A 27,721-nucleotide genomic window follows, 5' to 3' on the forward strand; every position below is an offset into this window, starting at 1 on the left:
TACTAACCGGATCCTTTTTGCTTCCTCCAGTGCCAGAACCCCTAGCACTTGTCCCCTCGCCAGCCTGCCCAGTCCTGGCAGCAGATTCTTCCCCAACTACAGGCTCAGCCTCGCGCCTAGTACCTGCCTGGTTCTGAGTCTGTCCCTGAGCCTGGTTGGCAAAGGCAAGCGGACAGCGGCTAAATGGATGACCCAGGTCACCACACAGATTACACCTGATCCACCGACAGGTTGCGGCAAGATGGTCATTCCCCCCGCACTTCACGCACTTCTGGGTCCTACACTGTGCACTAAAATGCGTGGGGTCGCCGCACCTGTGGCAGACCTTTGGCTGCCCCTGGTAGAAGACCATTATCCGATCCCTCCCTATAAAGGCCGAGGAGGGGATATGGGTAACAGGATTTCCCTGGGCCCTCAACATCATGTTAAAGGTCCAGGCCCCTGACCAAATACTGTGCTCGTCCAAGACCTTGGCTGGATAGCCCACCTCACCATAACGACCTAACCAAGTTGCTATGTCAAGAGAGAGACTCATTACAAGTTAGCACGGTCACTCTCTTCACCATGGTCTGGCGGGTGATGGCCTGGACGGCAAAACCTCGCCACTCCGGGGTGTTCTTTGTCAGCTCATATCTGGACCAGAAGAGTTCAAGCCCCTCTGGCCGGACAAAGCTGACATCAAAGAACTTGGTCCCGTAGGGATGGATGAGGGCAAAGATCTCTTTTGCCTCAAAGCCCATCCGCAGGAGAAGCTCCACAACAACCTTTCTGGAAGGTGCTGCTTCCTCACCTTCCCAAACCAGACGGGCCACATTCCTACGGTCCCCCCCGGCTGTGGGGTGAGTCCAAATGGTCTCATCCCCTCCTTTCTCTCGGAAGGCTCTCAGCCCATATCTCTCCATCCAGAAAGACAGGTTGACCGGTTCACCCTCTACCTGTATGGAGGTCCCAGTGCCCTCCATTAAAGCCCCCACAAGGCGCCGTTGCAAGTTACCTTTGCCAGATCCTGCGGGCAAAGAATCCCCTGCTCCCCCTTTTACGGCATCTGCAAAAGTTATTTTTGCTTCCGCCAGTATTTTTTTCCTCCCTTACTCTCTCCTCCTCTGCTTCCTCCTTTTGGAGCAACTCCAACGCCTCTAAAGACAAAACCCTGTCATCATATTCTTTCATGTCTGCATTACTATCTTGCACTACATTTCCACTTGCCTTGCCATTCGCACTCACATTCAGACCCACATTTGTATTTGTTGCCGCACTCCCACCTCCATTCTGGCCTCCTTTCACACCACCATGCATACCACTCACACCACTATTCATACCACTCTTACCCCCTTTTCCTGGGACCCCACCACTTACCCCCCCCCCAAACTGGTCGGGCCCCCCCCCCATTTGGGGTTACAGCAGTTACATTGGTTTTCTTTGATTTTCCAACGGACGTGGTGACACTATGTTCAGTATCATCGGATTTGGGGTTAGATTCATCCCCTACAGCAATTGCAGGGGATGTTTTACCCCCCTCACCCTCAACCAACACCATGTCCTCCACCATGTCCTGCTGTGCCTTGTCATTTTTTCCAACAGCAGTTTTGTCATTTTCTATTGTCGCCGTCCCCTCCTCGGATTTTAATGACGCTTTTGTAGCCCTCATCACCCCTTTCTCTGCAGAAGGGGTTCCCTTTGCCTTGTCCGCCACCAAAGAACTCTCCCGCCCTGTATGACCCAGCTCCACTTCAGAAGCTGGGCCGGGCCCAGCAGCGGGTTCTGGGAGTGTGTATACCATAACGTCCTTCTCCGTGATTTCACTTTTTTTTTTTTTTTTTTTTTTTAAATTGATTTTTTTTTTATTGTTTTCAATTTTCCATTGCATAGACATTTCCAATAAGTAAAGTATACAACAATCCATGTGACAAAAATAGAGGCGAAAATCACACATTCCGAAACGTCACAATTACAATTAACACAAGGGCGGTTAAGCCCAACAAGGTATTGGCAAGAGAATAATGAGTCATGTAAACCTTACTAAGATGTCAAAATAAATCCAGTCTCATGAGTTGATACGAAGGGTGTCTATAGTGAGAGCTAGTAATTGGGAGGAGGGGAGGGGGGGGGGAGGGGATAAGTTAAAATGGGTAAATGGGCCTCACTCCGAAGAGGGACGGGAGAGACATGTCAATAGAAGAGTGCTGTTAAGCTCAGAGTCTAAGGGAAGTTTCTGTATTGCTTCCAAGGTAACCATGTTTTAATGAAAGAGGGTCTAGAATGCGACTTCCAGTGTGAAATCTCCTCTAGCCTGTATATCTGATCCACTTTATTGGACCACTGTTCAATACTGGGGATATCTGATGATAACCAGAGGGTTGGTAACAGCAATCTAGCCGCTGCTAACAGGAGGGTAAAAAGAGCCTTTTTATATGGGCCCAGGCCTTCTAGTCCGAGTGACAATAAGACCAACTCAGGAGAACAGGTGAGAGATGACTGACAAATCTGGTTACATAGTTGGGTTATGTTGTGCCACCATGGGTTAATCAAGGCGCATGCCCACCATACGTGTATAAAGGTTCCCTTAACTCCAAGACATCTCCAACATAGATCACTGGCTGTTTTATTATATCTGTAGGTTTTGTCTGGGGTCCTGTACCATTGCATAAGAATCTTATAGCTATTTTCTTGGATGCGTATGCATCTAGATAACTTGTGCGGGAGAATCAGCATTTTAGAGGTTTCTTGAGGTGTTAGGGACCTCTGGAGATCTTTTTCCCACCTGCCCACTATTGCTGGTTTAATAAAAGAGGCAGGGGACTTCAAGTGTTTATATATCTTGGAGATAGCTTTAGGCGGGTATCTCTTATTATTCAGCATTTCCACAAACCAGTTTGAATCTTCTGGTGGGGGGGGGGGGGGGGGATTCTTCATTTTACTAAGTAGCTCCGTTTTAATAAAGTGTATAATGTATAATGTCCTGATACATTGCGGACAGCTTTCTTTCAGCTCTTTAGGGGCCAAATCAACGATGTCTTTTACATGCAGAAGTGAGGCAAAAGGCGTCGGAGCCCCAAAGCTGGTCGAGAAACCCCCCCAGGCCCTTAGGGTATTGCGTATAAGAGGGTTGGGTATTGAGCTTAGGGTCGGGGGTGGCCTGTCGGCAAGCAAGAGGGCCCTAGGAGAGGAGGGGAGGAGAGCAGTCTCCAAAGATAGCCAGGATTTATATGATGGTTCTCTAATCCAATCAATGGCTCTAGAAAGCTGGATAGCAAGCATATATGATTTTGGATCAGGGAGGCCAATACCTCCTCTATTCCTAGGTTTGGTCAAGGTGTCAAAAGATATACGAGGGCTTTTTGCTTGCCAAATGAACTTACGGATGTGTTTGTTTAAGGATGCAAAGTATGACCCGGGGATATCAATAGGGAGAACCTGCATCATATATGTAAGTTTTGGCATGATCAGTGACATGAAGATGTTCTTTCTTCCGAACCATGAGAGGTAGGGAGAATCTTGGGAGTCCATATGAGTTGTCATGGAGACTAGAAGGGGTTTGTAGTTCAATTGAAATATATCGGGCAAGTGGGGGGATAGCTTGATCCCTAGGTAGGTTAATTGTTGGGTCTGCCAATTGAAAGGCGAGTTAATTTGGAGGGAGGCGATAGTAGCTGGGGAAAGGCCTATATGTAAAACCTGGGATTTAGAGGGGTTGACTTTAAAATTGGAAAGGGAGCCGAAAAGGTTGAGTGTAGAGAGAATCTTGGGCATGGATCTCTGTGGGTTAGTGGTGACAATCAGAAGGTCGTCGGCAAAGGCCGCCAGTTTAAATTCACGGCTCCCCACTTTCAAACCTCTAATTTCACTGTCCTGTCTGAGGGCTTGAAGAAGGGATTCCAATACAAGGACAAAAATGAGTGGGGAGAGGGGGCATCCTTGCCTCGTTCCATTTTTTATGGGAAAGAGGGAGGAAAGAAGACCATTCACTGACACGGACGCCGGGGAGCAGGTGTACATGGAGAACATAGAGTTGATATACTGCTCTGGAATTTTAAATTTAGCCAGGACTAGTCTAATATAGGTCCAGTCCACTCTATCAAATGCCTTCTCGGCGTCCGTGCCAAGAAGGACCAATGGAGAGGATTTATGTTTGGCATAAAACAGGGCATCTAGGATTTTAGTGGTATTGTCCTTACCCTCCCTTCCTCTGACAAAACCGACCTGATCAGGGTTAATTAATTCCGGGAGAAGATTTTGTAGCCTAGTGGCCAGCATTTTGGCTAGAAGTTTAAGGTCAACATTAAGTAAAGAAATAGGACGGTAGTTAGGACAGAGCGTGGGGTCTATACCCTCTTTAGGGATTATTGTAATGACAGCTTTGGTCATATCAGAAGAGAGTGGGTGGTTGGACAGTGATAAGTTGCAAATAGGGAGCAGGTGGGGTAGCAGGATACCTTGAAAGGCCGAATAATAAGATATGGGGAGACCATCCGGGCCAGGGCATTTACCTCTAGGGGTAGATTTAATCGCGGCATTTAGTTCCGGGATAGTGAACGGTGTGGTCAGGGATTCTTGTTGTGCCAAGCTTAATGTGGGAAGGTTAAGGGTCTCTAGGAAGGAACTGATATTGCTTTCTCTATCTAGAGAAGGATTAGGAAGGTCAGGGGCACGGAGATTATATAGAGATTGGTAAAATAGTCTAAATTGTTCAGCAATTTCTTCGGCCTTAAATAGAAGGACCCCCTGGGAGGACTTAATGGACTGAACAAAGTGGGAGTTTCTTCTCTGTTTGATTCGACTCATGACATACTTGGAAGCTTTGTTTCCATGGGCATAAATCTTCTGTTGAGCGGACAGAAAGAATTTAGCTGAGCGCTCATTCAGAAGATTCTTCAGTTGAGTTCTAAGAGAGGAAAGTTCCGATAATTTCTGTGCCATTAGAGATTGCTTATGTGCTTTTTCTATTTGATGAATTTGTGAAAGCAAGGTGTTAAGTTTTTTCTCCTACTCTTTCTTTAGAAAAGAGCAGAGACTGATCAGTCTTCCTCGTATATACGCTTTGTGCGCATCCCAGATAACTTGGGGGGCTATTTCTGGGGTATTATTGGTTAAGAAATATTCTTCTAAGTAAGAGGTAATTTGGGCTGTATGTTTGGTGTTATTCAGTAAAGACTCATTGAATCTCCAATTTGGTTGTCTGGTGTTTCTTTTCCCCGGGGATATAGTACAAAAAATTGGGGAGTGGTCTGATAGAGTGATGTCTCCTATTTTGGGTAGGGAGCAGGATTGCAGTTTCTCCTTTGGGATTAAAATGTAGTCAATTCTGCTATAGGAGTTATTTGCAGAGGAGTAAAAAGAATAGTCAATTACGTCTGGGTTGAGACACCGCCACACGTCTATAATTCCCAGGTTGTGCAACTCAGTGTGTAGCAGTCTGAGGGTCTTAGCAGAGAAGGGGGATTTTTTAGATGACGTGTCTATTAAAGGATTGAAAGCAACATTGAAGTCTCCTGCGACAATTTGAAAGCCCTCCCTATATTGCTCAATTAAGGAGAAAATATCAATGAGCCAGCTAAGTTGGTCTGTATTTGGGGCATAAATGTTTACAAATGTGAACATGGATAGTCCCACCTGACCCTTAAGGATCAAATATCGGCCCTCTGGATCCTGGACATGAGACTTATATTGGAAGGGTAGGCCTCTGCGGAAGCCTATACTAACTCCCCTCGAAGCCGCACCCCCAGCCCCACAATGGTACCAGCAGGGATATCTGGAGTGGGAGAGATTGGGGTAATTATTGTGTTTGAAGTGCGTCTCCTGAAGAAAGATCACCGAACAGTTTTCTCTGTGCAGGAGAGATAAGATCTGGCATCTCTTAGAAGGGGATCTCAGCCCCTTGACATTGTATGAGGCTAATTTAAAATCTGCCATACTTTTTGATAAAGAGAGAAGCCCAAAGGCTATAAAGGACGCAGCAGAAAGGAATTTGACAAACCAGACACATCGTAAGGGGGAGAGTGCGGCCACGAGCAGGTCCAGAAGGGGCATCACTGTTTCGGATTGGAAAGGATGTTGGAATTTCTCTTGAGTACCTGTCAGAACATGAACAAATAGAACAGAAACCAACAAAAAAGAAAAGGTAAATAAAGGCAAAGTATGAATGAGTAACATCCAGACACAGCATGGTGTTATAACCCTGCTTATCCGGGATAATAGGAAGTAGGGGGGTAAAGGGTATTACACCCAGAAGCACTGCCCTCTAAGACAGCAAAAGTACTGCAGCTTGGTGGTTGTTATAATCCTAACGGTGGAAGAAAGGGTGGGGAACATCATGGTGGATGAGATAACATATAAATGGACATTTATCTTACTGCAGTTAAGGGCAGAGTGATGGAGGTAGGGTGCCTCCATCGTCAACCCTCAGGGGGAGCGTGCAGCACTGCCCTAAAAAGCTGTTAGTAGGTAATAGTACTACACCTAACCTAACCTTCAGTGCAGTGGGGCCGAAAAGATATGAAAAATCAGCTTAACAACAGTTAGGTCACTTAATCAGATCATGACTAGACTGGCTTCAAAACAGATGGGAAGTCTCAAGAGAGAAGTCCCTACTGTCTCTACATCCAATGCTAGGAGAGGAGCAAGGCCCGAGTATAAGGCGAGCCCCGCTGCCCCCCGGCACATAGCTGATAGTCAATATTTTAAATACTTGTCAAAAGCATAGCTTTAGTAACGTCCATCAGACATTTTTCTTGTTCACCCAGAGCTGGGAGTGAGAAGGTGAAGTCAGCTACTTGTCCGCCAATGCAAGGCGTTTTGTGGTGGAAAAGGAGTCCCTTCTTCTGCTGCTTCTTTGAGGCTTAGGTGTGCGTTGGGGCTCCCAGGGGATTGGCCTGGGTAAATCAGGGAGAGAGTTGAGGTTTTGAACCATGTCCCAGTTTGAAATAGGCAATGGAGGTAGCTGAAGGAGGTCATAAACTTTATCCATTTCTGCAAACGAAGAAACGTGGATGCGGCGGCCCTCATAGAGGAAGGATAATCCGAAGGGAAATGTCCATCTATAGAGGATTCTCTGTTGCCTTAGCCAGTCGGTAAGGGGTTTCAAAGCTTTACGCTTCTTGAGGGTCGATTGCGACAGGTCTTGATATATGGCGATGTTGTTGTTATCCCATTCTACGGAGTTGGAGTTCCTGGCCCCTGCCAAAATGGCCTCTTTCACAGGGAAGTGTAAAAATTTACATATGACATCCCTAGGCGGCTCGTTCGCCTGCGGTTTGGGCCTGAGGGCTCTGTGTGCACGTTCAAGCAGGACCTCGTGCGCTGAGTCAGAGCCTAAAATCTTGAGGCATATCTGAGTAACTGTTTCTGGAATGTCCACAGCTGGAATAGACTCCGGTATTCCTCTAAAGCGCAGGTTATTTCGCCTGCTCCTATTTTCTTGGTCCTCCATGGCAGTATACAGGGCATTGATGTGGCACTGCGCTAGGGACATGCTAGAGGACACTTCACTCTGGTGCTGGAGGATTGCGGCCTGCGCCTCCTCTAAGCTCTCCACTCTCCTTCCTATGTGTCTCAGATCCTCTTTTATGGAGGAAATGTCCATACTGATAGGGCTCAGAGCCTCTGCTAGAGCCTCTTTTAGGAATGCTCTAGAGATTGGCAGGCTTTCCGTTTCAGTGAGTTCGTCTCCTACCTTCTCTTTTTTTTTTTCTTTTTTAAATCTTTTTATTGATTTTATAACAGAAATAGGGGTGTACAAACAATAGTGCCATCAAGCAGATTCTACAAAAGTGTACAAGTAAGTCCGCACAAAATGGTATACAGCTATAGGACAAAGGTACAATTTAGTACATTAAAATACAGCCTGACCGACTAAGGCAGATAAGGCATGCTAAAATGCGAGAGACAGTCATTATCGGTAAGTTTAACCATTACACCCTGTTATCTGATAGCATCACGTCGTCAGACAAACAAAGCTATGTTAAACAATCTTCTCTGAGCCAGGACGTGCGAGACCAACATCCCTTTTTATTTCAGAGAAAAACCCTTGTCCGGATGGAGCAAGAAGCCAAGCGGATAGTACCTAGCTTCTGACATAATAATATCAAGTGTGGTAAAACCAGAAAGAAAGAATATAAGCAAGAGGAAACTATAAATGAAAATGGAAATAAAAATAAACTGAACAATTAAGTAGGAAGGGGGGAGGGGGGGGCATGGCGGGAGGGCATTCATTTACCACCAATGTGAAGGCGGAAGACTGAACCTACAGGATGTAATGTAAAACTGGTAATCTGTGAGCTAGCTGGAGTGACCAGGCATCTCGTCGACACGGCGTAAGAAGTTGGTGTCAAGCATCTCACCAAAGATAATGCACTGAGCCTAGGGTAATAGTGTGGTGGACCCTTATGGGTGGGGACTAAAGAGAGGGAGTATCAAGTTCAGTAATCTGTTGAGTGGTGATGTAATCGGTATTATCTCTCCAGGGGGACCAGATTTTCAGATATTTATGATGCGAGCGTGTTTCCCAGTGCGACAACTCCTCTAATCTAGCTAAAGCTTCTACTTTACTTTTCCACTGGGATATTGACGGTGTAGTAGTTGACTTCCAGTTGTGAGCGATTAGAAGTCTGGCTGCTGCCAATAGGATGCTCAGAAGTGCCTTTTTTGGGTTAGCTAAAGGGTGCGTTAGTAGAGACAGAAGGGCTGTCTTAGGGCAAGTCGGGAGAGAAACTATACTTAGTCCCAGTATGACTCTAATTAAGTTAAAGATTTTATCCCAATACGTCCGAATATATGGGCATGACCACCAAATGTGTAGAAAGGATCCTTTCTCGACCAAGCATCTCCAGCATCTGTCAGAAGAGCTGCTATACATCAGACTCAGTCTTACAGGGGTTAAGTACCACCTGGTGAGTACTTTGTATGCATTTTCTTGTATTGTGACACATCTAGAAGACAATCTGGGTGCGTTCAACAATACCCTGTTATCCTCTGCTGAGAATTTTACGTTTAGGTCCCTTTCCCATTCCTTTAAGAAATATAAGGAGGGGGGGGATTCTAGTAATAGCAGGTTCTTAGAGACAGTGGAGATTATTTTTATAGGATAGCGAGTTTGTGAGACTAGTTTTTCGAACCAGGATAGTGATGCGTCTGATCTTATTTTCTTAATGGTGGGACTCATAGAGTTTTTCAGACAAGAATATTGTATCTGATTTAGATTGGGTAATTGGAACTTCTTTATTACATTTGTAACACTTAGGAAGGTACCTTCATGTCATGGAACCATGAACCAGACGTACAACAAGAGATGAGTGGAAATAAGAAGGCTTTATTGAAAATAAAGCTGTAAGGCAAAAGTCCAAACGGATGGCTAAAAGGAAGCAGGGTCTTGCGAAACCAGGGATCAGGAACCAGAAGGGTAGTCAGACGAAGCCAGGATCAGGAATCAGCAGGGTAGTCAGACGAAGCCAGGATCAGGAATCAGCAGGGTAGTCAGACGAAGCCAGGATCAGGAACCAGAAGCAGCAGCAGTCTTAGAAGCATGTGAGCACAGGAGGACCAAGCAAGGAACTGAAGCCACAGACCTCCTATATATATGAGCTAGGCATCCAGCTCCTCCCAGTGGGAAGGAGGAGCCGCAGGGTGGGAGGCTACAAGAAACCCAGAAACCAAGATGGCCGCCAGCACATGTCAAACGAAGGAGGACAGCAAGGAGGTAAGACCATGACACTTCACTGTCTAAGAGTTCCTCAATAGGGAGTGTTGAGTCCCGTATTTGTGTAGGCAAGATTTTAAAGCAATCCTTGTGTAGGCTGAGGCAATCCCTAATGGTCATGAGGGGGGAAGGGAAGGGCATACAACTGCTTCTTACTACTGGGACGTTCCATATTGACAGAGTGGTTAAAATGAGTGGGTTATCCATGCTCTGGGACGTGGCTCTACTATTTTCAGACATCAATAGAGGCCTGATCGGGAAACCTATCAGTTTCTCCTCTAGTGGGATCCAGAGCTTATGTTTAGGCTGTCTCAGTAGATCAATGATCCTATTTATATGAACCGCTCTGTGGTATCTTGTGATGGAAGGGAAACAGATTCCTCCTTTAACAAAGGGCAGCAATAAGATCTTGTTAGAAATTCTAGGTTTCTTGTTTCCCCAAATGTAGGAAGAACAGATTTTCCTAAAAGAATTGAAAAAGCTACTGGGTAGTTTTATCGGTAGAACTTGCAGTAAGTAGGTGATTTTAGGTACTATAAGGGAGTTAAAAATATTGCGCCTGCCTAGCCAGGAAATGAAGGAGGGAGACCATGAATTTAAAGTATCAGGAATTGTTTTGAGCAAAGGCGGAAAGTTGGCTTCATATAATTTAGCTAGGTCAGATGTTATGTTTATGCCTAGAAATTTTACATGGGATTGTGTCCACTCAAAAGGGGAATTTGTTTTAATCTTTTTTAAGAGATTGTGCGGGAGGTTTATGTTCATAGCCTCAGACTTCGGGAGGTTTATCTTAAAATTTGCAATAAAGCCAAATTCTGTGAATACTTTAATGATAGCCGGAAATGCTTGTAGGGGATTAGATACTAGTAGCAAAAGGTCATCGGCATAGGCCGCTTGTTTAATCTCTAAGTCTCCACATACTAACCCCTTTATTTCCTTTGATTGTCTGATAAACTGTAAAAGTGGTTCTATTGTGAGAATAAATAGGATTGGAGAGAGAGGGCATCCTTGTCTGGTCCCATTATTAATTTGGAACGGGTGTCATTTATCTTTAAGTTTGCACTGGGTGAGCCGAAAATTGCGGTGATAAAACATTTGGGAAAATCAAACTTGGCCAGGGCGTTTTTAATGAATGCCCATGCCACCCGATCAAAAGCTTTCTCTGCGTCTGTTCCCAGAACCACTAAGGGGGTCCCTGATCTCCTCGCCAAGGCTATGGTGTTGAGTACTTTGTAAGTACTATCTTTACTTTCTCGGTTAGGTACAAACCCAGTTTGGTCGGGATGTACCAAATCTTGCAGTAATGGTTTAATCCTGTTGGCTAGAATTCTTGCGTAAATCTTTATATCCAGATTCAACAAAGAAATGGGCCGATAGCTAGAGCAAAGGCTGGGGTCCTTCTGTGGCTTCGGGATTAGGGTGACATGGGCATTCACCGCTTGCGGTAAAAACGCCTTACCTGAGAGGGCAGCATTGAAAGAGTTGAGTAAGTGTGGCATTAGCGTGTCCTTAAAAGAGGTGTAGTATAACAAAGGGAGGCCGTCCGGACCTGGGGCCTTACCTTTCGCCATTTGTTTTAAGGTGGCTGAAATTTCAGAGGGAGAAATTGGGGTGCATAGCTCGGAGGCCTGAGTAGGGGACAAAGAAGGAAGTGAAAGGCTGTCCAAAAAGGCAGCAGTTCGAGCTGCCTTCGCTAGACAGGTATTTTCCGAATCTGATTTATCTATGTTATAAAGCGCCGAATAGAATTCATGGAAGGCGTTTGCAATTTCCAAATCATCTTCCACTAGTTCTTTTTTCTCATTTCGGATAGTCGAGATCCTGGATTTCCTTTTGCGTTGTCTTATTAGGGCTAACATAAATTTGGTAGGTTTATTACCATGGGCGAAGAACTTTTGTTTTAGTGCCATATAAAGTTTAGCCGATTGCTTGTTCAGGAGTCCTTTTAGTTCATCTCTAGTTGATGCCAGTTCTATTAGGTGATGATCAGAGCGGGACCGTTTGTGAGCAGTTTCTAACTCAGATAATTTGTCATAGAGCTCAGCGATTTTGGCGCGTCTTAGCTTGTTAATGTGTGAAGCTGTGGAGATAAACTCTCCCCTAATTACGGCTTTATGTGCTTCCCAGATTATATGCGGGGATAACTCATCTGACGCGTTCACCATGAAGTACTCTGACAACTTATCCTTTATCTTTTATCTCTTGTGTCATCTAATAAAGCCTCATTTAGCCTCCAAATAAAGGTTTTGGGGTGGATATTAGTTAGTTTCCAGGTAATGAAGATTGGGGCATGATCAGAGTGAACTATGTTGCCAATATGCGTTTGGGTACACAGGTGTATTTGTGATAAAGGCACTAGGATATAATCTACCCTGTGGTAGGAGTTATGAGGAGCCGAGAAAAAAGTATAATCTTTTTCTTTGGGGTTATTCGCTCTCCACACGTCTATAAGGTTACTACTGTGTATAAGTTTCTGTATACAGTTGAGGGTTTTAAAAGGGACGGAGGACTTTCCTGATGAGGTGTCAAGCAGAGGGTTGAGGGCAACGTTAAAATCCCCAGCAAGGAATACTATGCCTTCTCTGAAATCTTCAAATTTTTGCCAAGTCTCCTCAAACCAGCTTTTCTGGGCCTCGTTGGGTGCATAGAAATTGGCAAAGGTATATAATTGGGAGTTAATGGTACCTTTTACTAAGATAAAGCGGCCGTTCGGGTCCGTTAGCGTGTCGGTCATGCTAAAATCTAGTTGTTTATGAAAGCCTATACTAGTACCAAGTCTGTTCGAGTGTGGGGAGGAACTATGAAACCATTGGTTGTAATATGACCTAGAAAGATTTGGGATCCGATTGTTTTTAAAATGTGTCTCTTGTAGCAATATAACTTTGGATTTTTCTTTGTGTAAATAGTGTAGGATCTGACCTCTCTTACATGGGTCTTTAAACCCTTTAACATTGTATGATGCTATATGAATGTCAGCCATGGTGATATTTGAGGAGAGCAAGAGGAAGACTTACGTATCGACGGATGCCTGGTTCAACTCCGTTTTTGATGCCCGGTGGAGATGTTGGTGGAGATAAAGGTGCCAAAGAAGTGGTTTTGTAAGGGGGTGGGAAGGAGCTAAGGAATAAAGGAAAGAACGTCAAAACATAGATCAGACTCAAAATGAACAAACCTCTGCTGCAAGAGGAATCCTGGGATTTCAGTCTCCCAGTGAAGGATCAAATTAGGTCCGTACTTCTAATCCGTAATAGAAGTACTCTGCCCTGAGAACAGTACAGGGCCAGCATATGAGGCATAAACAGTGAGCATTCTTATAAAACTACTAAAATAATGGTAGTTATCCTAAGCAGCCCATTAGATCAAAAAGAAACATATATCAATCATTGTGAAAACCTGAACGCTGCGAAGCAAGGTCGCCAACCGCCCAGACCCTTTCGACACCCGAAACTACGACGGGTGCGTTAACTATACCAACCCTGCAGCGGTATTACTAATAGGGGTCTGTGCAGCTGACAATCCAGTCGCCATGTTTAGACGTAAAAGTAAGGCCAAGTCAACTGAGACAAGACCCTGGAGAAACTCGGATTGTCCACTTAATCATCTTCAGGAATGATGCGTCTGGGAGTTAATTTCCCGTGTCTTTTCTTGGACTTTGAGGTCTTGCCAATTCCGACTAATTCCCACGCAGAAGGAGGCAAGATGTCTTGTGGGATGGAAACATCATTAGTAGCAGACCAGTCCGGGATATCTACATCTTGTATCTCCAGTGCTTCTAGGATATCTGGGAGGTCCTTTGGTGATCTCAAAATAAATTTATTTTCTTTCCATGTGATTAACATACCAAATGGGAAGAGCCATCTAAAGGCGATACGTCTATGTCTGAGATGGTCCGTGAGTGGCTTCAGGGCTCGTCTCTTATTTAGAGTGGCCGGGGCAAGATCTTGGAAAAGAAGTATTGGGGCACCTTCATAAGTGATGTTTTCACTTTCTCTGGCATTTTTCATAATAAGGTCTTTTTGTGCAAAGTTCAGTAACTTGCAGATGATGTCCCTAGGAGGGTCGCCAGATTTTGGTTTGGGGCGGAGTGCGCGGTGAGCCCTTTCAATTATAATAGGATCCAGGTATTCTTCTCCCAATAGGGCTTTGCAAATTTCTCTGACCACATTGGGAATGGCCTCATTTGCGACCGACTCAGGGACGCCTCTGATGCGGATGTTGTTTCTTCTCCCTCTGTTGTCCTGGTCCTCAATATAATCATAGAGGTAATTTATGTGACTTTGATAAGCTGAGAGGGCGGCTGAGTTCTTGTTTGTGTATTCTGCAACCGCTGTTTGGGAGGACTCTAAGGCTTCAACTCTCTGACCCATTTGTCTCATTTCCCGCTTTATTTCGGATAATTCCTCTAAGACGGGGTTCAAAGCTTTAGTTAAAGCTTGAGATATGAAGGATCTGGAAATAGGTAACTCAGAGGATGATTCGATGGATTCTTCTTCTTCACTTTCTCTATCTGTAAGGGGAGCTAGCTGTTACCCCCTTACAAAACCACATTCTCTGTGTGTTATTTTTAGAGGCAGATGAAGGGATCCCTTGGCTTGAAGTATTTTTCTTCATCATGAAACGGTCCAGATCAGACTGGGAAAGAGATGGCGTTTTTGCTTGTTTCTGAGAGTTGTCCTGTTCCGCCCCTCTGTACCTGCCCACTTTTACCATAGGTGCGATAGATCTTGCCCTTAATGCGAAATATGCTCACTACTTCATCAGGGTTAAAAAAGCATTACTTTGATGAGGACATAGGTGTTAAAGGTATTTAAGAACAAGAGCAGACTGAATTATATCATGATGTGGAGAGATTTAGTGTAATCCACTAGGTCTGGTGGGTATCCAGAAATGGGGATGCTGTCCCTTTAAATAGATTAGCTGGTCTGCAGGTAGAGCTACTTAGCAGGTATCGAAGCTTAAGGTGGACTCAGGGGTAGCAAAGAACTCTGCTTGAGTACAACAGACCGTCGCTGGATCTTAGGAGGGGACCTGCAGAGACCTGATCGCTGTGTGCCACACTAATGATGCAGCTGAGGGCCTTGGCGTCTCTCCGGTCTCAGAGGTGAGTGACTGAGGCTAAGCAGCGGATTGGAGTGGCGAGGGCAGAGGGGGTACCTTAGGTTTGAGTCCGGTACCTGTAGTCGGATCCCAGCTGCCTGGCTTTCGCTGTTCTAGGCCGCAAAATGGCGCCGCTAAGTGCTGGTAGTATCGGGCGTTAAACCCCGCCGGTCGAAGTGTGGTGCTGAAACCGCTCACCAGCCCTCAGAGGAGATGTTGTCTCGGCGATGGTCTCAATGATCGAGCCGCAGTTGTCACCGGAGATTTCGCTGGAGTCTTCCGATCCATGGGACAGTGAGGAAATCTAGCCGCAGGATGCAGCACGCCACTAGGCCGCAACTGTAACTCCGGTCCCAGACGGATCAGCGGCTTGGGAGAGGTCTCAAAATGAAGGTGGCGGTGACCACAATTCACAGAGTGTGGATAGGGGGCTGTTCAGACCCAGAAAGAATATGGATGGTCTGAGATTGTAGAATGCTCAGCAGAGCGGTGTGGAGAGACGTCCTCTTCCTTGCTCGGCTGGCCACGCTACCCCGTCTCCTACCTTCTCACTGCTGCATGCGGCAAGCTGCTTGTGTCCGGAGCGCGGGGTGCCAGGCGCCATCTTGGTCTCTCGGCTCACTTGTGTAGCGGTGGCTTTTTTCATAAATTTTTCTATTTCCCCAGCTTGACTTTGGGAGCGGTTGCCTCCAGGCTGGTCTGTGGGCTTTTGGCCCCCGATCTTCACCATTTCAGCCGGCAGTAGGCTAATTAAACAGTGCTAAGAGGGATATGCAGACGGGAGAGCAGCGCTTCACACGTCCATCCGGATCAAGCGCTGGCTCCGCCCCTTCACTTTTTTTTTACTCTTCCTTGTTTTTACCATTTCATCTTCAGGAATGTCATCATTTGCAAAGTACAGTTTTCCTACTGGAGATTCTAGTTGTTTGATTTTTCCGATTATCAGTCCTCCAGCAGACCCTCCTTCCTCCCCAGACGCTGTTTCCTGGTGTCATCCCCAGAATCTTCACCTCCTAGGGTCTTACTCTGGCTCCTGATCCACGGCCCCAACGGACCAGGTGTACCAGACCCAGACCCTGACATACTTTCAAAACGGCTTTCATTCTGGAACTTCTCCATAAACGGACCGCCATTTTTTTCTATTGCAAACTTTTTCTCCTCCAAAGCCATTATCACCTCCTCTAGCTTGTCCAGCTTAGAGGAGAGAGTGTCTTGCTTACGTTTGGGCAATAAGCTCTCCTGTATTTTCACATTTTTGTGTTCTAATTTAGCTCTCCTCAATCCTTTTTTAATCTCTTCATACAATCTCTTCATTATGGATAGCCTTTAGTTCTTGCTGACACCCCTCAGGGCGAGACATACCAGACCCTCCAGGGCAAGACAGACCAGTCACACCTGGGCGAGACAGACCAGACCCACTAGGGCGAGATACAGACATACCAGACTCACGTACCTTCTCCCCAGCCCTGGCCATCTCTGCCTCGGAACCCACATTCTTAGAGGACTTTGCTGGTGCCTTCTCTGCTTGTTTACCTGCTACTTTGTCAACCACTGTTCTCTTCACCACTTGTTCAGCGGCAATCCCTCTTTTAGCTGCGCTCACCACCTGCTCAGCAGCAGACATCTTCATACAACAGGGCTTAACCACATGAGAGCCAGCCCGGTCCAAAGAGGAGTCAAGGCTGCTCCCCTTTCTCATGCTGCCCAGGACTTTCCCTGAAAGCCGGGTTTCAGAGCCACTCTTCTCCATACCGCCCCTCTCTGGAGCACTTGACTGCATAACTTGGGCATTATGCCGCTTACCTCCCGGCTGCGACACTGTCCCCAGTCTCTTCAAACATTCAGGTCTTCCTGTGGCTTCTCCTTCCCTCTCCACCTCCCGCAGCACAGGCACTTCCTGCGCCGGGTCTCCCGCGTTCCTCTCCATCGCCGCAGCTCCGTCATGGCCGCCCGGCATAAAGCGGAGGGCGGCCGCAGCCCGGGTGTCCATGCTGGGAAAAAGCACCACCCCCTGGGGAAAGGGCAGCACTCTCCCCAGCAATCCTTATTCACCTCCTGGTTCTCCTGCAAAAGCACAGCACACAAACAAACACACCAGGAAACAGGAACAGGAAGGAACAGCAACCAAGTCAATGGGGACGGATCCGTTTGATGTTGACACAATATGGCTCAATTTCAAACGGATCCGTCCCCAATTGTCTTTTAATGTAAAGTCTGGACGGATCTGTCTGAGCAACTTTCACAGTTAGAATTTTCTCTAAACTATAATGCAGGCGGATCCGTTCTGAACGGATCCCATCGTCTGCATTATAGGAGCGGATCCGTCTGTACAGACACCAGATGGATCTGCTCTGAACGCAAGTGTGAAAGTAGCCTTACCCGCTTTATTTAAATTAGGGACAGTGATAGCAAATAAAAAATAAAAATAAGAAATCGAATATTATTTGGAACTAAAAATCGAAATAAAGATTTCAAATTTTTTGTTCAAGAATTTTCGAAAAAACGAATACATAGCAATATAGTGAATATATTCGTTATATAATCAACTTCGGCATACACCTCCCCGACAAGCGTCCGGTCACCATGACAACGCCTGTGGGTTAGAAAATACCATCGGATCTGAGTTTTCCCACTCCAGATATGTGAAAACTCAAATCCGATGGTATAGTCTAACCCACAGGTGTTGCCATGGTTAAGGGGACGCTTATCGGGGAGCAGTATGCCAAAGTGGAATAACTACACATTGGAAAAAAAAAAGGACGGATAGTCTAAATAACGAATGTATTCGTAGTATTGCTCTAACTCCGTCTTTTAGAATATTCGCAATATTGCTCTAACTTCGTCTTTTAGAATATTACAAATATTCAAAAAGACGAAGCTAAAGCAATATTAAGAATATTTGTAAAATACACATATTAGCCTAGCCAATATGACTAGACTGCAATTTAGCTAATATAGTGCTATAGTAATTTTTTTAATAGTGTACATATTTTACAAAACTGAAGTGCAGAAAAGGAAAAAAAAAATTTGACAAAAAAAAAAAGATTACAGCACTAGTAATTACGATCTATGTGTATTTTACAATTATTCTTAATATTGCTCTAACTTCGTCATTTAGAATATCACGAATATTCTAAAAGACGAAGTTAGAGCAATATTACGAATATTCGTAAAATACACATATTAGCCTAGCCATAGTCAATAGAACGTTGCCTTATACTGTCAAATGATCACAATACGCGATTAATTAAATCGCATATTATTCGCGATAAATGGAATAATGATGAATATTCGATTTCGCCGAATATAATATGAATATTCAATTGAATATTCGCAAAATATCGTGAAATCGAATATGGCACCGCCCGCTCATCACTAGTTCTCAGCAATTAACCCTTTAGTAGATTATTTATTTACCAATCATAAGTCATTGTTGGAATATTTGTAAACCAATTATGTCAATACTTTAACACCTTAAGGACCCGGCTCATTTTCACCTTTTCACCTTTTCACCTTGAGGACCGGGCCATTTTTTGCAAATCTGACCAGTATCACTTTAAGTGGTGATAACTTTAAAACGCTTTAACTTATCCAGGCCATTCTGAGATTGTTTTTTCGGCACATATTGTACTTATTGTACTGGTAAAATGAAGTAAAAAAAAAAATATTTTATTTATAAAAAATACAAAATTTACCAAATATTTGTAAAAAATTGCAGTTTCAATTTCTCTACTTCTATAATACATACTAATACCTCCAAACATATTTATTACTTTACATTCCCCATATCTCTACTTCATGTTTGCATCATTTTGGGAATGATATTTTATATTTTGGGGATGTTACAAGGCTTAGAAGTTTGGAAGCAAATCTTGAAATTGTTCTGAACTTTTCAAAAACCCAATTTTTAGATACCAGTTCAGGTCTGAAGTCACTTTGTGAGGCTTATATAATAGAAACCACCCAAAATTGACACCATTCTAGAAACCACACCCCTCAAGGTATTCAAAACTGATTTTACAAACTTTTTTTAACCCTTTAGGTGTTCCACAAGAATTAATGGAAAATACAGATACAATTTCAAAATTTAACTTTTTTGGCATATTTTCCATTTTAATATTTTTTTTTCCAGTTACAAAGCAAGGGTTAACAGCCAAACAAAACTCATTATTAATGGCCCTGATTCTGTAGTTTACAGAAACGCCCCATAAGTGGTCGTAAACCACTGTACGGGCACACGGTAGGACACAGAAGGAAAGGAATGCCATACGGTTTTGGAAAGGCAGATTTTGCTAGACAGTTTTCTTTGGACACCATGTCCCATTTGAAGCCCCCCTTATGCACCCTAGAGTAGAAACTCCATAAAAGTGACTCCATCTAAGAAACTACACCTCTCAAGGTATTCAAAACTGATTTTTACAAACGTCGTTAACCCTTTAGGTGTTCCACAAGAGTTATTGGCAAATAGAGATGACATTTCAGAAATTAACTTTTTGGGCAAATTTTCCATTTTACTATTATTTTTTCAGTTACAAAGCAAGGGTTAACAGCCAAACAAAACTCATTATTATCACCCCATATGTGGTCGTAAACCACTGTACAGGCACACGGCAGGGCGCAGAAGGAAAGGAATGCCATACGGTTTTTGGAAGGCAGATTTTGCTAGACAGTTTTGTTGGACACCATGATTTGAAGCCCCCCTGATGCACCCCTAGAGTAAAAACTCCCAAAAAGTGACCCCATTTTATAAACTACGGGATAGGGTGGAAGTTTTGTTGGTACTAGTTTAGGGTACATATGATTTTTGGTTGCTCTATATTACACTTTTTGTGAGGCAAGGTAACAAGAAATAGCTTTTTTGGCACCGTTTTATTTTTTTGTTATTTACAACATTCATCTGACAGGTTAGATCATGTGGTATTTTTATAGAGCAGGTTTTCACGGACGCGGCGATACCTAATATGTATACATTTTTTTTATTTGTGTAAGTTTTACACAATGATTTCATTTTTGAAACAAAAAAAATGTTTTAATGTGTCCATAGTCTCAGAGCCATAGTTTTTTCAGTTTTTGGGCGAATATATAAAGTAGGGTCTCCTTTTTTGTGGGATGAGATGACAGTTTAATTGGCACTATTTTGGGGTGCATATGACTTTTTGATCGCTTGCTATTATACTTTTTGTGACATAAGATGACAAAAAATGGCTTTTTTACACCGTTTTTATTTTTATCTTTTTACAGTGTTCACCTGAGGGGTTAGGTCATGTGATATTTTTATAGAGCCGGTCGATACGGACGCGGCGATACCTAATATGTATACTATTTTTTATTTATGTAAGTTTTACACAATAATATCATTTTTGAAACAAAAAAATAAATCATGCTATAGTGTCCCCATAGTTTTTTTTTATTTTTTGGGCCATTGTCTCAGGTAGGGGCTTATTTTTTGTGGGATGAGGTGATGGTTTGATTGGTACTATTTTGGCATACATGCGACTCTTTTGATCACTTTTATTAACTTTTTTGGGAAGTAAGGTGGGCAAAATTTCAATTTCCTGATAGTTTTTTTTTTTTTTTTTTTATAGCGTTCATCGTGCGGGGAAAGTAACATGACCGTTTTATAGATCAGGTCATTACGGACGCGGTGATACCTAATATGTGTAGTGTATTTTATTTTTTTAATTTTTATTCAGTAAAAAATGTGTTTTTATTATCTTTACTTTTTTTCACTTTTTTTTTTACATTTTTTGGACCCAGACCCACTTGGTTCTTTAAGATCCAGTGGGTCTGATGTCTGTATAATACAGTACAGTACAATATATATATTGTACTGTACTGTATTTTACTTACACTGAACAGATCTATGCTTTTAGCATAGATCTGTTAAGCACCATGGACAGAAGTCTTCCTGTTGCCATGGGAACCTTCCCCGTCTGCCACAACTGAGCAGACGGGGAAGGGGAAGGAGGGGAGCTCCCTCCCTCTGTCCCCCCATCCACCTGGGGGCTGCAAAGGCACAGCAGCCCCCCATGGCAGAGGGGGGGAGCTCTCTGACTTAACCCTTTCCATACGGACCGCGGTATGGAAAGGGTGAAACGGCTAAATGGCTGACATCGCAGCAATGTGCTGACACTCTGGTATACCACTGACCCACCAATGAAAATTCAGCGCACCGCCCACAAACCGCCCCCCTGCACCGCCACATAAATGAATTCAGGGGTGCAGGGGGGGGTTAAAAAAATTAGATTTTGGCCATTTTTAGGTTTCTGAAACTACTTAAAGCGCTGCAAACCACAGGTCTGAATTGACCTGCGGTTTGCAGCGATCGCCGATATGGGGGGTCACAGGACCCCCCTCGGCATTGAGCCTGGGTGCCTGGCTGTGTGTAACAGCCGGCACTCAGCGCTGTCACCATGTCTACTCGTCCAAGTACCGTTGCTCCAGGACGAGTATACTCGTCCAAGGTCCTGAAGGGGTTAAGAGGTTACACCCTTTGAACGGGTATAAATAAAGGGCCTAAGACATGCCCAATTTGGGATCATGGCAGAGTTTCAACCTGTGTGCTGGCTTCTGTCATTTTCCTCCATCAACGTCATTCATCTGGAACATGCCGAATACCATGTGTGCTCGAGCGTGTGCTCGAATGCTCGTGTCTCCTCCTCGCATGTTTGTTGACAGCTACGCAGACAATAAACATGCAGGTAAGTACTGCCACTCACTGTAATGCTGTAGCCATGTTGGTTACTGGATTGCAGTGATTGGTTGGCCGGAACGCATCATCGGGTGCCGTAATTTTTTATTATCCGCTGGTGACAGCAGCAACATTACCTGCGCTACATCTCCTGTATAACGTTTGTACATCCTAAATATCAGTGACATTCAGTTTCATTTATTTGCGCATACACTCACAAAACCTGCGCTAGTGTAGGTGTGACATACTTGCAAGCATATATACCATTTAATATGCAGAAGGCGATCAGTAAGGGATGGGGAAGTGACTGTGCTGCTGATGGAGCATGCAGAGGTCGTGGCCCTGGGTACGGTGAAACTGTGCCTGCTACAAAAGCACAAAAAAACGCACTCCTCCACGATACCTAGCTTCATGTCCCAGTTTGCAGGGCGGCGCAGGACACCACTCTCGAAGTCAGACCAGTGGTCGGTTGGATTGCAGCAGATATTGCTTCCAGTCGGTTAAGCACCTCCCTGTCTTCCGCAAAGTCCAGTCTCAGTAGCAAAGAGTCTGCTCAACAGAATCCTCACCCTGATCCTCCCTCCTTCCACCAAAGAGAGTCTTGCCAAACAAGTGATCCCACACTTGGATTTTCTGAGGAGCTCTTTTCATCACCATTCCTTGATTTGGGCCTCTCGCCAAGCCCACTTGAAGAGGGAAATGAGGAGATCATATGCACCTATGCCCAAACTCTTAAGCATCCACAGTCACAAGAAGATGACGGTGGGGAACGGCAATTAGTGTTTCACGAGGTGGATGATGATGAGACACAGTTGCCAATAAGTCAACGGCAATTAGTGTCTCAAGAGGTTGATGATGAGGATGAGACACAGTTGTCAATAAGTGAGGTTGTTAAGTCAACAAGTCAGGAGGATAACCAGAGTGAGGAAGTGGAAGAGGAGGTGCTGGACGATTAATTCACTGACCCAACCTAGGAAGGTGCCAAGTCGAGTGAGGACAGCAGTACAGAGGGGGGTGGTATCCGCAGCACCGCAACAGGCTGGAAGAGACAGTGGGGTGGGCAAAGAGAGAAGGAGAGCCACAAAAAACAGGCCTGCAACTTATTCCCATGCGGATGATAAAAGAATTGTTATTTGCAACCTGTAGCGTACTAAAATAAGCAACCTCACCACCACAAGTATGATCCGCCACATGGCATCAAAGCACCCTAATAGCTGGGCCAAATGCCTGGGTCCACAATCAGTGTTTGCAGGTCACACCACTGCCTCCTCTTCCCCTGTGTTATCTGCTGGCCAATCCCCTGTCGAAGACGTAGGCCTGGATGCCTCCTGCCCTGCACCTGGACCTTTGCAAGCACCATCAGCTAGCACATCCACTTATGTGTCCCAGCACAGTGTACAGATGTCCATACCCCAGGCCTTAGAACGAAAGTGCAAATACCCAGCCACCCACCCACAGGCCATAGCACTAAATGTGCACCTTTCCAATTTGCTGGCCCTGGAAATGTTGCCATTTAGGCTTGTGGACACTGAAGCTTTCCACAGCCTGATGGTGGCGGCCATCCCTCGTTACTCAGTGCCCAGCAGCCACAATTTTTTCCGGTGTGCTGTCCCTGCCTTACACCAGCATGTGCCCCGTAACATAACCCATGCCCTGACACAGTTATTGGGAAGGTCCACTTAACGACTAACACATGGACAAGTACTTGTGACCAGAGATGCTACATTTCGATGACGACACACTGGGTGAACATTGTGGAGGCCTGGAGCATGTCATATCCTGGGATGGCACAGGTGCTACCAATGCCAAGGATTGCGGGCCCTACTTCCATCAGGATTTCTGCCACCACCTACATTAGTGGCTGCAACCCCCCCTTCAACTCCTCCACCTCCTCCTCCCCTTCCACCTCTGAATTATCATCTTGCAGCACCAGTCAGCCATCAGTAAGTAGCTGGAAGCAGTGTAGCACTGTAGTGGGGAAGCGGCAACAGGCTGTGCTAAAACTATATGTGACAAACAGAACACTGCCGCAGAGCTATGGCAGGGTATAAGAGACCAGACTGAGCTGCGGCTCTCGCCACTCAACCTACAACCAGGCATGGTTGTGTCTGATAATGGCCGTAACTTGGTGGCGGCTTTGGAGCTCGGGAAGCTCACACACATACCATACCTAACCCACATGTTCAACTTGTTCAACAGTGGTTCAGTGGTTTCTCAAAACCTTCCCCAATTTGCCTTTCCAAAAGTCATTTACAGCTGCCGGCGGTCTGGCAACGCTGCATCAGCGCTTGCAATTGCCAGCTCACTGACTGTTGTGCGACTCCATGTTCCACATGTTGACCATGCTTTGTCAGCAGCAGAGGGCAGTAGTGGCATACCAGCTGAAACATAGTCCTCGCCTTTCCATTCAGCTTCCACTCTTCACAAGCATCGAGTGGGCATGGATGTCTGACCTCTGTGATGTTTTACACAACTTTGAGGAGTCAACACAGATGGTGAGCGGCGATGCCGCAATTATCACCGTGACCATCCCACTTCTGTGTCTACTGAAACGCTTGCTGCTCACAATGAAGGAGGACGCTTTGCATGTGGATGAGGTGGAAATGGGGGAAGACATTACACAGGGTTATAGCCAGACCACCCTCCGTTTGTATTCTCAGCTCGAATTGGATGATGAGGAGGAGGAGGAGGAGCAGGAGACGGTTTCCTCCGCTACAGAGGGTAGTACCCATAGCAGGTTTATTCCATCTGTTCAGCCTGGATGGGCCAAAGAGGAGGAAGAGGATGAGGAGATTGAGAGTCATCCTCCAGATGAGGACAGCAAAGTCTTGTCTGTTGGGACTCAAGCACACATGGCTGACTTTATGTTATGCTGCCTTTCTCGTGACCCTCACGTTATACACATTTTGGCCAACACCGATTACTGGTTGTTCACCCTTCTCGACCCACACTACAAAGATAACTTCTCAACTCTCATTCATGTGGTGGAGAGGACTAGCAAAAGGGTGCAATACCAAAAGGTCCTTGAGGAAAATTTGCTCCAAAAATTTCCAGCTGACAACACTAGCAACAGAGTACGTAGTTCCTTGGGCAACTGAGGAGGGGAGACGACAGCAACCCATAGCAGTTCCAACAGAGGCAAGGCAACACTCTCCAAGGCCAGTTTCATGACACCCTGCCAGCAACCTCACCCTGATGCGTGGCCTAGTGTCACAAGGCAAGAAACGTTTTGGAAGATGGTTCGTAGCAGACCGTGTCAGCGTCCTTTTGTGATCCCTCTGTGCCTTACAACTATTGGGTGTCCAAGCTGGACATGTGGCACGAACTGGCGCTCTACACCTTGGAGGTGGCGTGCCCTGACATCAGCGTTTTGTCAGAGCGGGTATTTAGTGCTGCTGGGGGCATAATAACTGATAAGCACATCCGCCTGTCAACTGAAAATACTGACAGGTTGACTCTTATCAAAATGAACAAGGCCTGCATTGCCGCTGACTTCTCTACTCCACCAGAGGAAAGCAGCTGAACATAAAGGCACTTTAACTGTGGCTTTTATGGTGTATTGAATACACTGTATTCCCAAGCACCCCGTCCACCACAAAAAAGGGTATATGGTTCAATCTTCCTTTTCTCGTCCTCCTTCTCCTCTTCTATCATATTAACATGCTTATTAGGCTGCCCTCACTCCTAATGTTTTAGAGGGTCAGCTCAGCAGCAGGCCCTCAACTATAATTTTTTTGATGGTCAGCTCAGCAGCAGGCCCTCAACCATATTTTTTTCGATGGTCAGCTCAGCAGCAGGCCTCAACCAAAATATTTTTCCATGGTCAGATCAGCAGCAGGCCCTCAGCCATAATTTTTCCAATGGTCAGCTCAGCAGCAGTCACTTGCCCCTAAGGTTTTAGATGGTCAGCTCAGCAGCAGGCCCTCGCCTATAATGTTTTAGATGGTCAGATTAGCAGCAGGCACTAGCCGCTAATGTTTTAGAGAGTCAACTCAGCAGCAGACCCTCTTCCCTAATGTTTTCGAAGGTCAGCTCGGCAGCAAGCCCTCGCCCATAATTTTTTTCATGGTCAAATCAGTAGCAGGCCCTCGCCCATAATGTTTTATAGAGTCAGCTCACCAGAAGACCCTGAACCATAATTTTTTCGATGGTCAGTTCAGCAGCCGGCCTTCAACCATAATTCTTTCGATGGTCAGATCAGCAGCAGGCACTCGCCCTTAATGTTTTAGAGAGTCAGCTCAGCAGCAGACCCTCAACCATAATTTTTCGATGGTCAACTCAGCAGCAGGCCCTCACCCATAATGTTTTAGAGGGTCACCATCAGGCCCTTGCTCCTAATGTTTTTGAAGGTCACCAGCAGGCCAGCAATCATAATTTTTCAAGGGTGTGTATGCCCTCCTTTATGTGTTTATAAAGGGTGTATTGGAGTGCAGGTTCCATGTAATTATTGGCAGCCCTTTCACTTAGTGCATAGGCTTTATGAGTGTAGGAGTCCCACTACCTGAATAAATGTACCACAATGTGAATGAGGCCCTCCTTTATGTGACATACAGGTTGTATCGTAGTGCCTCTTCCTTGTAATTTTGGGCAGCACTTGCACTTTATATACAAGTAAATATATAGGAAAGAATGTTTCCTAACAATTTTTCCTCTAAAATCGATTTTATCTTCTGTTTTGTGCATATTATTGTCAGTCTGTAAAAGTGGCGTACTACTCGGACAACATCGTTCCCAGCAGTGAACTGGGAGTCCAAGATGCATCCAGACATCCTCCCCATGCTGTTCCCGAATACAGTTGAGCGAACACCTAGCTGTTCGGGTTCGGGGAGTTCGGCCGAACTTTAAAAAAAAGTTTGGGTTAAGGACCCGAACTTGATCTGAACTTGGACCCGAACCCGAACCCTATTGAAGTCAATGGGGACCCAAACTTCACTTTATTATTTTCCGTTATAACATGGTTATAAAGGAAAATAATAGTATTAGCTTGATCGTGAAAATTCAGATCCGACAGTATATTCTAACACAGAGGCGTTCCCAAGAACTGTGTACATAACGGCCTACATGCCGCACCTGAGGGGTTAATTGTGCGGATCTCAGCCCCCTGTAAGAGATCGGGTGCTGCCAGGCAGCAGGGGCCAGACCCCCTCCCTCCCCAGTATTAAAATCATTGGTGGCTAGTGTGGCTCCCCCCACCAATTAAAATCATTGGTGGTTAGTGCGGCCCCCCCCTATTAAAATCATTGGTGTCCAGTGCGGCCTATCCTCTCCCCCCCACCCCTAATTAAAATCATTGGTGGCAGTGGCCACAGGTTAACCCCCCTCCCTCCCATCATTGGTGGCAGCGGAGCGGCAGTTCCGATCAGAGTGCCAGTTTAATCGCTGGGTCTCCAATCGGTTTACCATGGCAGCCATGATGTTACTGCAGTCCTGGCTGCCATGGTTACTTAGCACTTTTAGCAGCATTATACTTACGTGCGCTGTTTGTAGCTGGCCGGGCGCTCCTCCTACTGGTAAGTGACAGGTCTGTGCTATAAGCAATGTGCCGCACAGGCCTTTCACTTACCAATAGGAGGAGAGCCGGCCGGACACAGACAGCGCATGTAAGTATAATGCTGCTAAAAGTGCTAAGTAACCATGGCAGCCAGGACTGCAGTAGCGTCCTGGCTGCCATGGTAACTGATCGGAGCCCCAACAATTAAACTGGGACTCCGATCGGAACTGCCGCTCCGCTGCCACCAATGATGGGGGGGATGGGGGTTGTTAACCAATGATTTTAATTAGAGGGGGAAGAATGGAGGCCGCACAGGCCACCAATGCTTTTAATAGGGAGGGGGGGGCACACTGGCCACCAATGATTTTAATACTGAGGAGGGACGGGGGTTTGGCCACCTGCTGCCTGGCAACACCTGATCTCTTACAGGGGGCTGTGATCCTCTCAATTAACCACTCAGGTTTGGCCCCTGAGGGGTTAATTGTGTGGATCACAGCCCCCTGTAAGAGATCAGGTGCTGCCAGGCAACAGGGGTCCGTTATGTCCACAGTTCTCAGTATATTCTAACTTGAAGCGTCCCCATCACTATGGGAACACCTCTGTGTTAGAATATACTGTTGGATCTGAGTTTTCACAATCTAACTCAAATCTGATAGTATATTCTAACATAGAGGCGTTCCCATGGTGATGGGGACGCTTCAAGTTAAAATATACCATCGGATTGGAGAAAACTCAGATCTGATGGTATATT

The sequence above is a fragment of the Bufo gargarizans genome, chromosome 4, assembly GCF_014858855.1.
Source record: "Bufo gargarizans isolate SCDJY-AF-19 chromosome 4, ASM1485885v1, whole genome shotgun sequence".
In the NCBI taxonomy this organism is placed as follows: Eukaryota; Metazoa; Chordata; class Amphibia; order Anura; family Bufonidae; genus Bufo; species Bufo gargarizans.